We start from the raw sequence: 14,557 nt of genomic DNA, 5'->3' as shown, positions 1-14,557 counted from the left end.
CTGCCACCTCTTAAAGTACATATTCTGTGCATTAATCCCGCATTCTTCAGGTAACGGTGGAGGTAGTTGCAACAGATCTCACTTTGAGTATGTTCTGTCGACTGATTTCCATTTGTCTTTCTTACAGCTGAGTGAATGCTTAGTCTTTCTTGATGATATTTTGCACACTGCGGTCTACGGTCTCTTGTTTGTCACTACATACACAGGTACCATCAACATGTTTTTTTAATTTTATACAGTGAGCTATTTAGTTATGTGCGGCCAAATCTCATTCTTGAGAAGACATTTTCCTTTGCTTCATTTCCTTTAGTGGATCGTCAGGTCAGGTAGGGGGCACACGTCGCAGTGACGCTTCGCTGCGCTCACCTTCTTGCTCCACTCCATCGGTGACCTTACGGCGTAGGACCAGGCGTCCGCCCGGCCCGACACCCCCACAATCTCAAGATGCTTCCCGAGCGAAAGGGAGCGAAAACAAACTCCAGCCAAATCGGCCACTACAGGTTAATTAAAGGCCATATCATAGAAATGTGTCTTTAAACGTGTCTTAAATGTTTCTAGTGAGGTAGCAGTTCTAATATCCATTGGTAGGGCATTCCAAAGCTCTGGAGCCCGAATAGAAAATGCTCTAGACCAGGGGTTCTTAACCTTCGAATGATTCCAGACCCCCAATGGATTGTCCAATATGGTACCATACCCCCTTCACTTGACTGTTGAAATCATTATTAACCCTAACCGTAAAAAGAAGAGCAAGAAAGAAGAGCTTTTGACCTCATATTTACTTGCCTTATTATTCCTTCTGTGTTAATATTTTCCTTAGGGGAGGATGGGTGTGTTGTGGTATAGTGAGTGTGATGCAGGACAAAATAACTGCTGTGGTGTGGGAGTGAGGCGTGAATATGAATGTTGTGGGTGAGGGGGCGGACGGCTTTTTGACGCTACAGCGATGTTGTGGTCAGTTATGCTGCTTGTGGTCCCGCCAGAGCTCAGCTGATGGCCACAACACCCACTGCCTGTGCTGTCAGTCCTGCCAACTCTACAGATTAATCGTTAGGTCTGCAGAGAATAATGCATTACAGTTAGGGGTGTAACGATTCATCGATACACATCGAAAATTATTGTAAATAAATAGTTCAGTAATGCACTTTAAAGTTAATGGTATTACAAAAAAAGAAAGAATATTCATTTTTCTTTACTTATATGAGAAAAAATATAGGAATTTGATAAAGTTCAGTGTTAAAATAAGCACTTTGTATACTACAATACTCTTGTAATTTCCTAAATAAAGAGTTTGCAGTACCTTGTTGATTTTGCGTATGAATTGTTATAAATCAGGATATTGTTCTATATTTTTTATTTAAAAAATAAAAATATCGATCGTGGAGCACTATATCGTGATGTATCGTGAATGAATCACAGCAGGCTTTAAGATATCGGCAAATATCGTATCGTGGTTCTTTGTATCGATATGATATCGTATCGTGACAAAACCCGCGATTTACACCCCTAATTACAGTAGTCCAGGCGCGACATGATGAACGCATGTATAATAGTTTCCACTTCACTGGTCGAGAGGATCGGACGAATCTTAGCAATATTACGAAGGTGAAAAAACGCAATTCTGGTTATATTCTTAATGTGCTTTTGAAAGGAGAGCGTTTGGTCAAATATTACCCCGAGATTAGTTACAGTATCGCTCTGAGTGATAGTACGGTTATCTATAGTTATAGTGGTTTCCTTAAATAAGTGTTGATAACGAGTTGGACCAATCAGCAACAACTCAGTTTTATCTGGGTTAAGACGAAGGAAGTTGAGAGACATCCATTGCTTGATCTCCGCAAGGCACGCCTCAAGATTACAACAGTCCCGCGGATCTGTCATCGATAACGGCATATATAATTGGGTGTCATCCGCGTAACAATGAAAACTAATATTATATTTACGTATTATATCCCCAAGCGGAATCATATAAATATTAAATAGAATTGGTCCGAGTACCGATCCCTGTGGGACACCACACGTAACATTATAGAGCTCAGAGGACATATTGCCATGGACCACTCGGTGCGTCCTGTCTGATAGATAGGAATAGAACCAGCCTAGTGCTGACCCTGAAATACCAACACAACTTTTAAGACGCTCTAATAAAATATCGAAGTCTACAGTGTCGAAGGCAGCACTAAGATCGAATAGTAAAAATACCAATGAAGTGTTTGAATCCATAGCTATGAGGAGATCATTAGTCACTTTAGCAAGTGCTGTCTCAGTGGAATGATTCGCTCTAAAACCAGACTGAAAAGATTCATATCGATTATTGGCGACCATGTAATCAATAAGCTGCTGCGCTACTACTTTTTCAATAAGTTTTGCTATGAATGGGAGGTTTGAAACTGGCCTATAATTACTGAGACAGTCCGGGTCAAGATTCGGTCGCTTAAGTAACGGTTTAATGATAGCGGTTTTAAAGGCTGTTGGCACTATCCCAGAGGAGACAGACAGATTGATTATATTTAAGACGGACGGTCCTAAAATTTGAAATAATTCTTTAAGTAGTTTGGCTGGAAGCGGGTCGAGTAAACATGTTTGTTTAGCCGCACTAACCAATTGTGTAAGCCTCTCAAGGAACACGCTTTTAAAATTTTCTCGAATCGCCTCGTAAGCCGGGCGAGCGTCACTTTTACCCAAGTGACCCTCGACCGCCACACAGAGATCCCGAACCCGCCCCTCATGGTCCCGACCAGCAGCTCGAATGGCTTCTCGCCTCAGTTCCCTATAGCAACCGGTTCTGCCATCGAGTCTTGCCTTGCGGCACTCGTCGATTATGTCCACCATCTCCTGGGAGAGGGCACTCCGACGATTCCTAGGGATCTCTGGAATGCTATCGCTGGCAGTCGGCAGAACCGCGTCGCTGAAGCCCTCCCACAGTGCCTGCTGGTCCCCCGCTGCGCCCAGCCCACCAAGCCTCCCAGCCAAGTTCCCGGCATACACGTCCGCCACGCCAGGCTCCTGCAGTCGACCGACGTCCAGCCGAATCCGGCCGGGCGCCGCTCTCCTCGGAGCTCGAAGGCGTAGTTTCAGCGCTGCCACATGAAGTCTGTGGTCGGTGTTGGAGAACTGTGCACTCCGGAACACCCTGCAGTTCTGCAGCAGGGTCCAGCGACCGCCCACAAGTACCTGGTCAATCTCCTTCCTGACCAGGCCAGTATTTGAATACCAGGTCCAACGCCACGAATCCGGCCTCTGGAACCATGATCCAACAACCCTCAAACCACGACTCCTGGCAAAGTCAAGCATCATGGTGGAGTTGGTGTCACGTTCCCCATTGGGGAAATTTCCAGAGCCGTTGTTAGAGTGGTGCTCACTCTAACTTATTTTTGTAAGAACCACACTGGAGACAGTATGCCCTTTTTAAGCACTTGCAAGTGGAGAGTCATTCGTCGCTGTGCATACAGCGATGATCGAATGAGGTCTGACTCAGGCCTCCTGCAAGAACATTTTTATTGAGAGAAACAGGGTGGGGGTGAGAGTGGGGGTGAGAGTGGACAGGATGGGGTTGAAGCCCCTGGCCTGCTGGTCAAAGCATAGCAGGGGGTCTTTTACGACGTTGTGTAAACAGAACAACTTTGATTGCTTCCTCTGCAGCTGGTCAATCAGTTCAAAAGATCTTAGCAATTTGTTCTACTACTTTTGTTAAGACAGGACTAGCTAGGTTAATTATTACAGGTTACATTCCAACATAATCATAGGATCAAACTAATCTATCAACCCTAACAGCCGTGAGGACCGACACATGCCTCGTAGCCATCCCTGCAGGTACCAGCGACAGCATTGAAGTCCCCAAGAACAATCAGCGTGTCCCTCCCAGGAACAGCGTCCACAACCGAACTGAGTTCTGCGTAGAAGTCTTCTTTCGCAGACAGCTCATTCGTCCCGGTGGGAGTGTACACCGCGACAAACGATACTACGCCCAACGTAGCCGCATAATACGCTCCGAGACCGACGTGACCTCCTTTATCTGCGAAGCCACCCGGTCGGCCACTGCAATGGCCACACCCTCCTTGTGCTGACCGTCGGGTCGACCAGACCAGTGGTAGGTGTATCCACCTGCCCTGATCTCGCCAGAGCCCGGCCGCCGCACTTCAGAGAATGCAGCCACCACGATGCCCAGCCGAGCGAGCTCCGCCAACAAGGCGGGCACGCGGAAGTCATCCTGGAGTGAGAGTACGTTCCAGGCGGCCACCCGGTCCGAACGCCTCAGGTTCAACCGAGGGTTTCGCGATCGGGTGAGTGACACCTCTGCACCACTGCAACACGAGGCCGCGCCCATACCAACCCACTTGCTTCGGGGTTTACCGGGCTGCGGGGGTCTCGAGGGCTTTGCCCCCACCTCCTTCATACAGCGCCATATTTTGGTGTCGGGAGTACTTCCCCGGAGCGGGTTTCTAGTATGATTTCGTCGACGTTCTGTTGCGGGAGAAATTTAAAGGGGTGGGGGTGCAAGCCCCACTCCCCCGTGGCTACGGACGCAAGAGATGCCACCCATTTCAGCACCTGGGCAAGTGCCCAAGTACCGCCGATCGCAGTGGATCATCCCCTGGCAACATGTTATGGAGATGGCGTCCTGTAATAATAATAATAATATATTTAATTTAGAAGCGCCTTTCAGGTCACTCAAGGTCACTTTACAAAAGTTAAAAAGTTAAAAACAAATTAAAACAATAGCATTCAGTAAAGAAGATTGTGAAAAACATGTTAAAAACAACAACAGTAAGGCACTAGAGTTGAAATGCTGTCCTGAATAGGTGGGTCTTGAGAGTGGCTTTAAACTGTGGGAGGGAGTCAATATTGCTGATGTCAGGTGGAAGTGTGTTCCAAAGTTTGGGAGCAGAGCAGCTGAAAGCTCTGCTCCCTATGGTGGTGAGCCGGGCATAGGGGACAGTGAGGTGGATGGAAGATGAGGATCTGAGGGAGCGGGTGGAGGTAGCTGTGTGGAGGAGTTGAGACAGGTATGGAGGGGCAAGGTTATGAAGGAAGATTTTGAAAATAATGCGGTATTGAATCGGAAGCCAATGCAAGTTCTGTAGGACGGGGGTGATGTGATGGAAGGAGGGGGTTCGGGAAATGATTCGAGCAGCTTAATTCTGGACCAGTTGGAGCTTATGGATAGATTTCTAGGGGAGACCGAAAAGGAGAGAGTTACAATAATCGAGACAGGAGGTGACGAGGCTGTGAACAAGAATAGAGGTGGAGTGGGGCGTGAAAGAGGGGCGGAGGCGATTGATATTGCGGAGATGAAAGTAAGCATTGCGGGTAGTGGTGTTGAGGGAGAAGGAGAGAGTGCCATTGAGGATGAGACCCTGACTCTTAACCTGGGGAGAGGGGGAAACTAAGGAGCTGTCAATGGGGAGGGAGAAACTGTCAACTTTTGATAGAGTGGATTTAGAACCAACTAAAAGGATTTCCGTTTTATCACTGTTAAGTTTGAGAAAGTTGGAGGTGAACCAGTTTTGTAGTTCGGAGAAGCAATGAGTCAGGGAAGAGGGAGGGAGGGTGGAGTTGGGTTTGGTGGACAGATAGAGCTGGGTGTCATCCGCGAAGCAGTGAAAGACGACATTGAATTTACGGAAAATAAGACCGAGAGGGAGGAGGTAAGTGATGAAAAAGAGGGGACCCAGGACAGAGCCCTGGGGGACACCAGTGGAGACAGGGGAGGATTGGGAACGGAAGGATTTAAGTTGGATGAACTGGGTGCGGCCTGTACTCCCACCATCCCAAATTTGGCCACTTTTGCATTCCTTTAGCGTTGACTGTACTCCTTATTTCTGCCACCCTGCGTCTGATCTCAACATCTACAGTGGCTCTTTTGGCTGCCTGCTTGGCAAGCGTATCAATTCGCGCAGGTATTGTCAACCGGTGGGCCGCGGACCTCTACTGGTCCGTGGCGGTATTGCAGGTAGTCCGCGTAATTGAAAATGAAAAATAATTGTAGCATTTTAAAAAATATAAAATTGATTCATTATTTAGACTTGATTTATTATCTACCGTGCGAGCATTTTGACGTCTAATAGACATCTATATGCTAACCAGACATCTCGGCTAGAACACATCTATAAGTCGTCTAAAAGTGTAACAAATATAGACATCTATGCTGTAGACGTCTATATGTGAAAGTTTTTTTTTTAGACGTTTATTGAGTAGACGTTCGAATGTTGGCTAATAGCTAATCGCGCTAATAGCTAGTGATCATTTGAACATCTTGACGTCTATTCAACATTGAGGTTCTCTTCAACACATTTAACCGGTGATCCTTTCCTTTGTGTTCCAGGATGTTGTGAAAATGATTAGTGATGGTCCAGGGTGTGAAAATTTACATTTTTTAATACAGAAATAGGTTTCAGTAAGTCATACTTATGTTACCTGCAGATATAAATACACCTTTTGATGTTAAAATTAACCAAAATGATAATTGAACCTAAATAAATAATTTTTTTCAAACATTATCCAACCATCACAAATATAAATGTGCAATGTTTTTAAATCATGTTTAAAAATGTAAAACTATACATACAGTATTAAAAAATGGGGGCTATTTAATAGAACAAAACTACTACGTTACAATATAAATATATACATATTTTATGTAGGACATATCAAACAAAACAACCAGCTCGGCGAAACACAACAATATAAACATCACTCTCTTGTGGGCTTTGGATAGCCCCCTTTGCTACTCAGCGCTGGAGCAATATTCAGAATACAGAAATAGGTTTCAGTAAGTCATACTTATGTTACCTGCAGATATATAAATACACCTTTTGATGTTAAAATTAACCAAAATGATAATTGAACCTAAATAAATAATTTTTTTCAAACATTATCCAACCATCACAAATATAAATGTGCAATGTTTTTAAATCATGTTTAAAAATGTAAAACTATACATACAGTATTAAAAAATGGGGGCTATTTCATAGAACAGAACTACTACGTTACAATATAAATATATACATATTTTATGTAGGACATATCAAACAAAACAACGAGCTCGGCGAAACACAACAATATAAACATCACTCTCTTGTGGGCTTTTGATAGCCCCCTTTGCTACTCAGCGCTGGAGCCCGTTTTAATTTTAAAACCATTGAGGTCCTTGTTTCAACATCCGTGGCCTCTGTGCGTGTCGCCAACAGCTTCTACAAAGATGAACTCGATGTACATCAGGCACCACCCATTGTAGACCTTGGGATTAGTCTGTAAAAGAAATATGAATATGGGAAAACAAAAACACGACGACCTGTAAAATAGTTTTCCTTGATTCATCTCATGTCAGTCGCACCTTTCGAACATGAAGCAATCGCACAGGAACGAACAGACCAGCGCTATCAGAGCAGCCTTCCTGAGGGCTTTCTGCACGAGTCACACAAGCACGCATATTGAACGTTGTCATTGTCATTTGTGTAGAGTCTACAACAGAATTTTTTTTTAACATTGAGCGCAGCCACCACATCGTAAGCCTTCACTGTTGACTTTTTTTAATCTACAGTACAGATGTCAAACTAATCATACCGGTCCATGGTCTTGGAAACATGCAGGTCTTCAAATCAGCGGCCTCCTAACACAAGACTGCTTTGCAATCTGTATACAAGGAATTATGAACAGTGTCTCAGAAGAGTGGAATTAAGAATAGACAAAATTGAATTGAGGACTTTTTTTTCTTGTAAATCAAGCAAAAAAGTAACTGAAAAGTCAGTAACTTTGACAGTACAGCAATTAAACCAAACAGAACCCTACAGGTCCATTTGTAAGCTATCAAGAGTGTGTGTGTGGAAATCCAAAATTTTGATTAACCAATTCTAAGCTTAATCATTCTGTCATTCAGTCTTGCATCCTGTTTGTCATTTATTTACTTGGACATCATGTCAAAGGTCTCTAGATCAGTCATGGGCACCGTCCACTCTCCGCGTCACATTCTGAACGAGAGTTGAGGCTCCTCAGCCCAGGGATTGCCAGAGGGGGCTCCACGATGACCTTCAGAAGCTCTGAGAATAAAGAGAAATAGAAATAAAATACTCACTTAAATTACTGCAGCTATGACCTCTTTTTAAATGACTAATGCATACAAAAAAAACCTCTTACATTTCCCTGTCATGGGCGTTTCACACTCACTTCCTAGCTGTTGACGAATGAAGCAAATGTTAGCTGCAAGATTCAACTGAACCATTTTCCAATGATAAACTTTCCCCTGTTTGGAAAAAGAAATGGTGGCATTCTGTTTGTGCCATTGAATGTGGTGCAAATTAATTTGGTTGTTGTACATATCCAATCACGTTATTTTAAAATAGTACTGATAAAATTGCTTGCTCTACAAATTGTTGTCCAAATGATGAAAATGTACAGGGTAAACCTGGGTTTTATTTTGCACTTTGACATCCACCATGGTTTCCGGAGTGTGAAAGTCAAGGCAATGAATGACGTCATAAATGCAAGTTCCATATTGAAGATTGCAATTACAACATACACTTTTTGCATATGCGCGACAGTAGCGAAGCATAGGTAAGTATATTCAAACCACCAAAAACATATCAATTTCCAAAGATAACGCAAGGCAGTTGTGATTACTTCTACAATCAAGAATAAATCAAAAATCAATCTGTACCTTGTGGAGTCTGGTCAGTTTTTTATACAGATGCTCCTTTTATCTCCAGGCTTGGAGTCTGAAAAGGGGAAAGAGGAAAAGAAGATGTCTGATTTGACAATTCACCCATTAACCGCTGTTAATAATATGACACAACACAATTTTAACTTTTGAAGTGATTTGCCTTAGAGTTCCAAGGCCTGTTGAGCGCAAAACAAAGTTAGGTGCACATTTTAATGACATCGGAAGCTAAACACCTACTTTTTCACGTGCCACTCCTTCGGCTAAATCTGGAATCACAAATCCATGGGTAAAAAAAGGAAATTACATCTTTGCCGTGCCATCATCCCAAAGCTCATCCGGAGTGGATGGTTTTGTAACTTTTTTGTACCCTGCAAATAACCCCCCCACCCCGGAATAACACGCTCACTCCAACTACTAGCAAAAGTAGTTTATATGGGTCTACATTTCAAGCAACAAAAAAAGGCCTTACATTAAAAACGTAAGATGAATAAGTTTTAACCACGTTTAAAAAGTAAAGGATGTTACCTTTACCAAACCACCCCCCAACAAACATACAAACAAACAAACCACACATTCTTGAAACATACAGAGCACGCTCCGTTCAAAATTACTACGTACCTAAATGCAGCCCTTCTTTGTCTTACAGAAAAGTAAGTTGGTTTGTTCTTTTTCTTTCACAACTTGAAGAACGGACCCTCTCGGCGCTTCTTCCTTCCTGGATTTTAAAATTATTACCGGACGAACCATTACCGGAAATAAAAGCGATTACTTTTAACCCAAAACTCGAGTTTCTGCCCCCTAGTGGGGGAAGGTAAAACATGCGTGCAAGTTGATATTTTATTTTACTTACATAAAATAAAAATAAAAAGAATTAATAAAATAAATAATAATAATAAAGTAATTATTTTATTTTGCTCCACTTGATGTGCTATTTTCTGGGCGTACACTATCTAATGTATTTAATTCAATCCCCCACATGGTCAGGCAATCTACAAGTAGACGTATGGTCAAAATTAATAATAGTTGTTTAAAATTCCGTACATTATTTATACAATTTACAGCTGTTTTTATATTTTAAATTTGTCGTCTATTTTAGGTTATTCCATAGCCCTAATATCAGGTTACAGAAATGACCACAGTTGGTTTTTTTAAAACAAAGCATCACAACTTCTGTACATTATTTATACAACTTACAGAATAGTTTTGGGTTTAATATTTTATATTTGATGGATTTAATTTTGTCGTATATTAGCCCCAATGACACTTTACACGGATCAATGGTTGTTTAAAACATTTAGTTTGTTTTGGGTTTAATATGATCATATTTGATGGATTTAATTTTGTCATCTATTTTAGCAAAAATAGATGACAAAATTAAATAATAGTTAATTAATAATTATTTAATAATTATTAATAATCATTTAAAAATTATTATAATTATTAAATATTATAATTATTATTTTACTCTGATCCACTTGATGAGCTATTTTTGGGGCGTACACATGGTCAGTAGTACAAGTACGTATGTTAAAATGAATAATGATTGTTTAAAATTCTGTACATTATTTATACAATTTACAGCTGGTTCAGAGTTTTATATTTTGAAATATGATCATATTTGATGGATTTAATTTTGATGTCTATTTTAGGTTATTCCATAGCCCTAATATCAGGTTACCAAAATAACCACAATTAACACGGATCAATGGTTGTTTAAAACAGAGCATCACAACTTCTGTACAATATTAATATTGAATATTAAATTTATAAATTCCTTTTCAAACAGGTAGGCTCTGCCTATTTTGTGCAGTGGATTTTTTTTCTGTTTGTATGTTGTTTTTACAGAGTCATAGTTTGAATGACTTTCACCTTGCTTGTGCTTTTGAGTGTATTTGTCTTCATTTGATTGATTGTGTTGTTTGCCTGTTTGAAACGAATGAATTCAATCCAATTCAATTCAATTCAAATTTCAGATTGGTTTTGGGTTTAATATTTCATATTTGATGCATGTTAGGGTTTGCAGAATATCTTCATCGTATGATTATGTTGGAATGTAACCTGTAATAATTTACCTAGCTTGTCCTGTCTTAACAAAAGTAGTAGACCAAAGTGCTAAGATCTTTTCACCTGATTGACTAGCTGCAGAGGAAGCAATCAAAGTTGCTTTGTTTACACAAAGTCGTAAAAGGCCCCCTGCTATGCTTTGATCAGCAGGGAAGCGGCTTCACCCCATCCTGTGTTCCCACACCCCCACTTTCAACCCCACTCTGTTTCTCTCAATAAATATGCACCTGATGAGGCCTGAGTCAGCTGTAAGCACAGCGACGAGTGAACTCTCCACCTGCAGGTGTCTGAAACGACTAACTTGTCTCCAGTGTGGTTCTTGCAAAATAAGTTAGAGTGAGCACTACCCTAACATTTTGGTGCCGAAACCCGGGACCCTCATACCCGCCATCTGGCTGACGGAGGACGACACGCTGTACACCGTCGACGGGCCAGCGTCCATTAGGAGGACCTGGTAAAGAAAGACCTGGGAAGGAAATTCTTCGCTGGGCCAGCGTCTTAGGTCTGCCTTCGTCTGACAGAGGTGGATTGACGGGATCCGGCAGTGCAACGAACCAGGGGACAAGTAAGTTAACGCCCTAAAGTGGTGTGATTGTGCTGTGTGAAACGCGCAAAAGGAAAAGGTGCACGGGAGATAGCTTGGGTTCAAGTCCCAGGGGAAGAAACAGACTAAGAAAAGCAGAGCTTCTTTTTCGTTCATCGAAGAAGTGCGTAGATTCTTCTTTGTCTGTTTTTCCAATCTGAGGGATCTGGCTTGGGTTAGAGTCCCAGTGGAAGGAACGTGCTAAGAAACACGGAGCTTCTTTTTTGTTAGTCAAAGAAGAGTGTAGATTTTTCTTTGTACGTTTTTCCGGCCAAAGAACAGCTTGGGTTCAAGTCCCAGTGGAAGGAACGGGCTAAGAAAAAACAGAGTTTCTTTTTCCTAATTGAAGAAGGGCATAGATTCTTTTTTGTCCGTTCTTCCAAGCTGTGTTGGAGGGTTTTACACCCATCCTGGGTAGGCCTAAAAATAAAAAGTGCTGGAGTTTGTGTGGTTGAGAGTGCGACTGGTAGGATAAATTGACTGCAAAGAGAATTTGGTGGAAGGTCAATTTAAACCTGCATTGAGGATCCTCAAAGAAAAGAAAAACAAAAAATAAATTTGTATAAACCTAAAATACCAAATTAAGACGGGAAATAAAACCGGTAAATCCCTAGCTCTTGAAGGAGATGAGAAGTACATGGCGAGTAAATTTCCTAATTGTATGCAATACATGCCAAAGTGGAAGAAAAAGTATGGAGTAGAAGGGAAGTTGAAAGTTGAAGTGTGGAAGATAGTGGTTGATGTTTTGGAGGAGAGTGTAGATAGGAAAACAAAGGGACTGAAAAAGAAAAGAAAAGAGAGAGAGTTGAATTGTGCTAGACTGTGGTTGAAGGCTTCACAAGAGAGATCTTGTGCAAAGAGTGCGAACTATATTTCAAAGACGAGCGAATTATGGTCATTTGGCAGGAATAAAACAGAAGCCTGGGGAAGATACTGATGATTTTCGCTTAAGATTTGAAAAAGAATTCAGGGTGCATAGTGGCACCCCATTCAGTGATGCAGCTGAGAGTGCTTATCAGCAACGTCTTAAAAACGCGCTCATCACTGTTTCCCCCCCCGACTTCGGCAACTGGGTGAGGAAACACTTGGTGGAAGCAGACACTGCTTGTGTTGCGACGATTGAGAAAAGCAAATGTTCTGATGTATTTCATCTAGATGAGGATGATAATGATCTAAATGAAGATACGACGATCTTCTTCCAAAGTTCCCAAAGGGACAGAGGAAGAGTTAGAAACCAACATGGTCGCAAGCCACCATTCAAATCAAAATTCCCACCAGATTCAGAGACCTGTTGGAACTGTGGGGAACGAGGACATTTTGCAAGAGAGTGTCGTCAGGCAAAACAATACCAATCAAAGGGTGGAGGAAGGGACAAAGGAAGAGCCAAATTCTCAGCATGACAAGCTTCCCCCTCCCCTTTGACCGCTCAAGCTCATACAGAGAAAGAAATAACAGATGTCCATATGAAAGCAAGACATGTCATTGTCAGATTATTAGAACGTTTTTTAGATTGTTAGAGCTCCTGTCCATGCAAGGAGTATGACAATGCTGTTGTATGCCCAATGACAAATGACCAGAGATCAAATTGTGTATGTACACTAAAGTTAAAATTTGCAAATCAAGTGGTAAATGAATGCAACTGGCTTCTAGAAGATAAATAAAACTTAGAATGTGCTGTCCTCGTGTGCGTGGGAGGGACCAGCTCATGATCGACCACAGGAAATGGCCAGCCTGTGACAAATCATTGGTGCTGGGATCTACCTTACGCGCGCGAGAGCTGTGCATGCGTGTTAAAATGATGAAAATTGGCTAAACTTTTAGTGTACAGAAATTTGCTAGACTGTGGTCTATCCAATTTGCACCGCAGAATAGGAACGCTTTTGGAAGATAAAAATGAGAGGAAAAGAGAGAAATCTGTTTGCGAGCAGAAACTGATCCACACTAGTGCATGTTAAGTAAGAAACGACAGAACATGCTTTCAGGAATTGGAAGAATCAAAATTGTGAATTTAAGACATTCACATTTAATAGAAATAATTGACTGATTGTGTTATAAGATTATACAAACTTCTATATGCGAGCTGAATCTGAGAGACTGGGTTCTTCAAATTTAAAAACAAAGAAAGACTTCTGATTAATTTGCCAGCAGTTTTTTTTGTGTGTTGAGTTTTTTTTTGGATTGGTGGATTGTTCTATCAGGAACCTTGAGTTGAAAATGGTATGTGAATGTTGTGTGGTGAGCTTGGATGAATTGGGACCGATGTGATAGAAAGACTCCTTCTTGGAGACTGTGTGTGAGATGCAAATGAGAATTGATGACTGATTGCCTGAATGAAGGGAAAATACAGGTTGAATGGTTGACGTTGTTGGACACTACTATCGAAAATTAGTAGAGCGACTTTGAAGAAAGAGTGATTTTGAGTACGTTAAATGCTAAGGAAGAAATAAATACATAAAGGAAATAAAAAGGTTGCTTTTGGATTGCTAATTAACTAGGAAAAAAAACTGGAGAACCAGTAACACATGCAGAAGATGTGTGAACTGGGAAACTGAGAAGCGTTTTGGAAGGAAAGTCAAATTAAATGATGATAGAGTCATATGTGGTAAAGAACACATCCTCCCAGAAAGTTTGTCAAGGTGTGAGACATGGGCGTCGCCAAGCCTCAGAAGGAGGGAGAATGTTGTCCAGAGAGTGGAAGATAAAAAAAAAAATACAACACTTTACTACATATAGATTCTCTACTACATATGGCGTTGTACCATTGAGTTAGATTTTTTTTTTCTCAAACTTTTGCTGTAAACAATTACAGGACTTACGGTCCATTCCTCCAGTAACCAAGATCAGAGAATCTCCTTTACAACAGGAGGCAATAAATGGGATAGCCTCTGTCATAAATGGTCTTTGGTCAGGAGGAGTCATTCGGAAGTGCTCAAACACTTCTCGCGAACACTCTCATTTGCCCAATTCAAAAGGGCAATAAAATTGACTGGTGAATGATACAATATATGCAAAAAGCAGACGAAGAACAGTCCTTGGCAGATTACATGATCAGAACGCTCAGACTGACAGAGGTGTCAAATGCAAATTTACTGCCGCCTGATCTTTCATCCTCACAGGTCGACAACGCCATCAAGCCAGGAGACTGGGTCTACATCAAAGTCATCAAAAGAAAGAACTGGGCCAGCCCACGGTGGGAGGGACCATTCCAAGTCCTGCTGACTACCCCCACCGCAGTAAAGATCGCTGAACGGCCC

The 14,557-nt window shown here is 41.7% G+C and overlaps 1 long non-coding RNA gene across 3 annotated transcripts; it reads right to left on the bottom strand.

The window, feature by feature from the left end:
• Positions 1–6,972: 6,972 nt before the first annotated feature.
• LOC119134960 lies at positions 6,973–9,420 on the bottom strand. 3 transcript variants are annotated; one of them, XR_005100430.1, is made up of 5 exons: positions 9,275–9,420; positions 7,846–8,036; positions 7,564–7,632; positions 7,372–7,461; positions 6,973–7,248 (listed from the first exon to the last, which is right to left on the bottom strand). It is a non-coding gene; the product is annotated as an uncharacterized LOC119134960 (long non-coding RNA). The 3 variants fall into 3 exon arrangements; XR_005100429.1 differs by having other exon boundaries at positions 6,974–7,203; XR_005100431.1 differs by having other exon boundaries at positions 6,974–7,190.
• Positions 9,421–14,557: the final 5,137 nt, after the last annotated feature.

This window comes from Syngnathus acus, chromosome 15 (genome assembly GCF_901709675.1).
Source record: "Syngnathus acus chromosome 15, fSynAcu1.2, whole genome shotgun sequence".
Lineage (NCBI taxonomy): Eukaryota > Metazoa > Chordata > Actinopteri > Syngnathiformes > Syngnathidae > Syngnathus > Syngnathus acus.
This window is presented reverse-complemented; position numbering and strand designations above follow the sequence as displayed.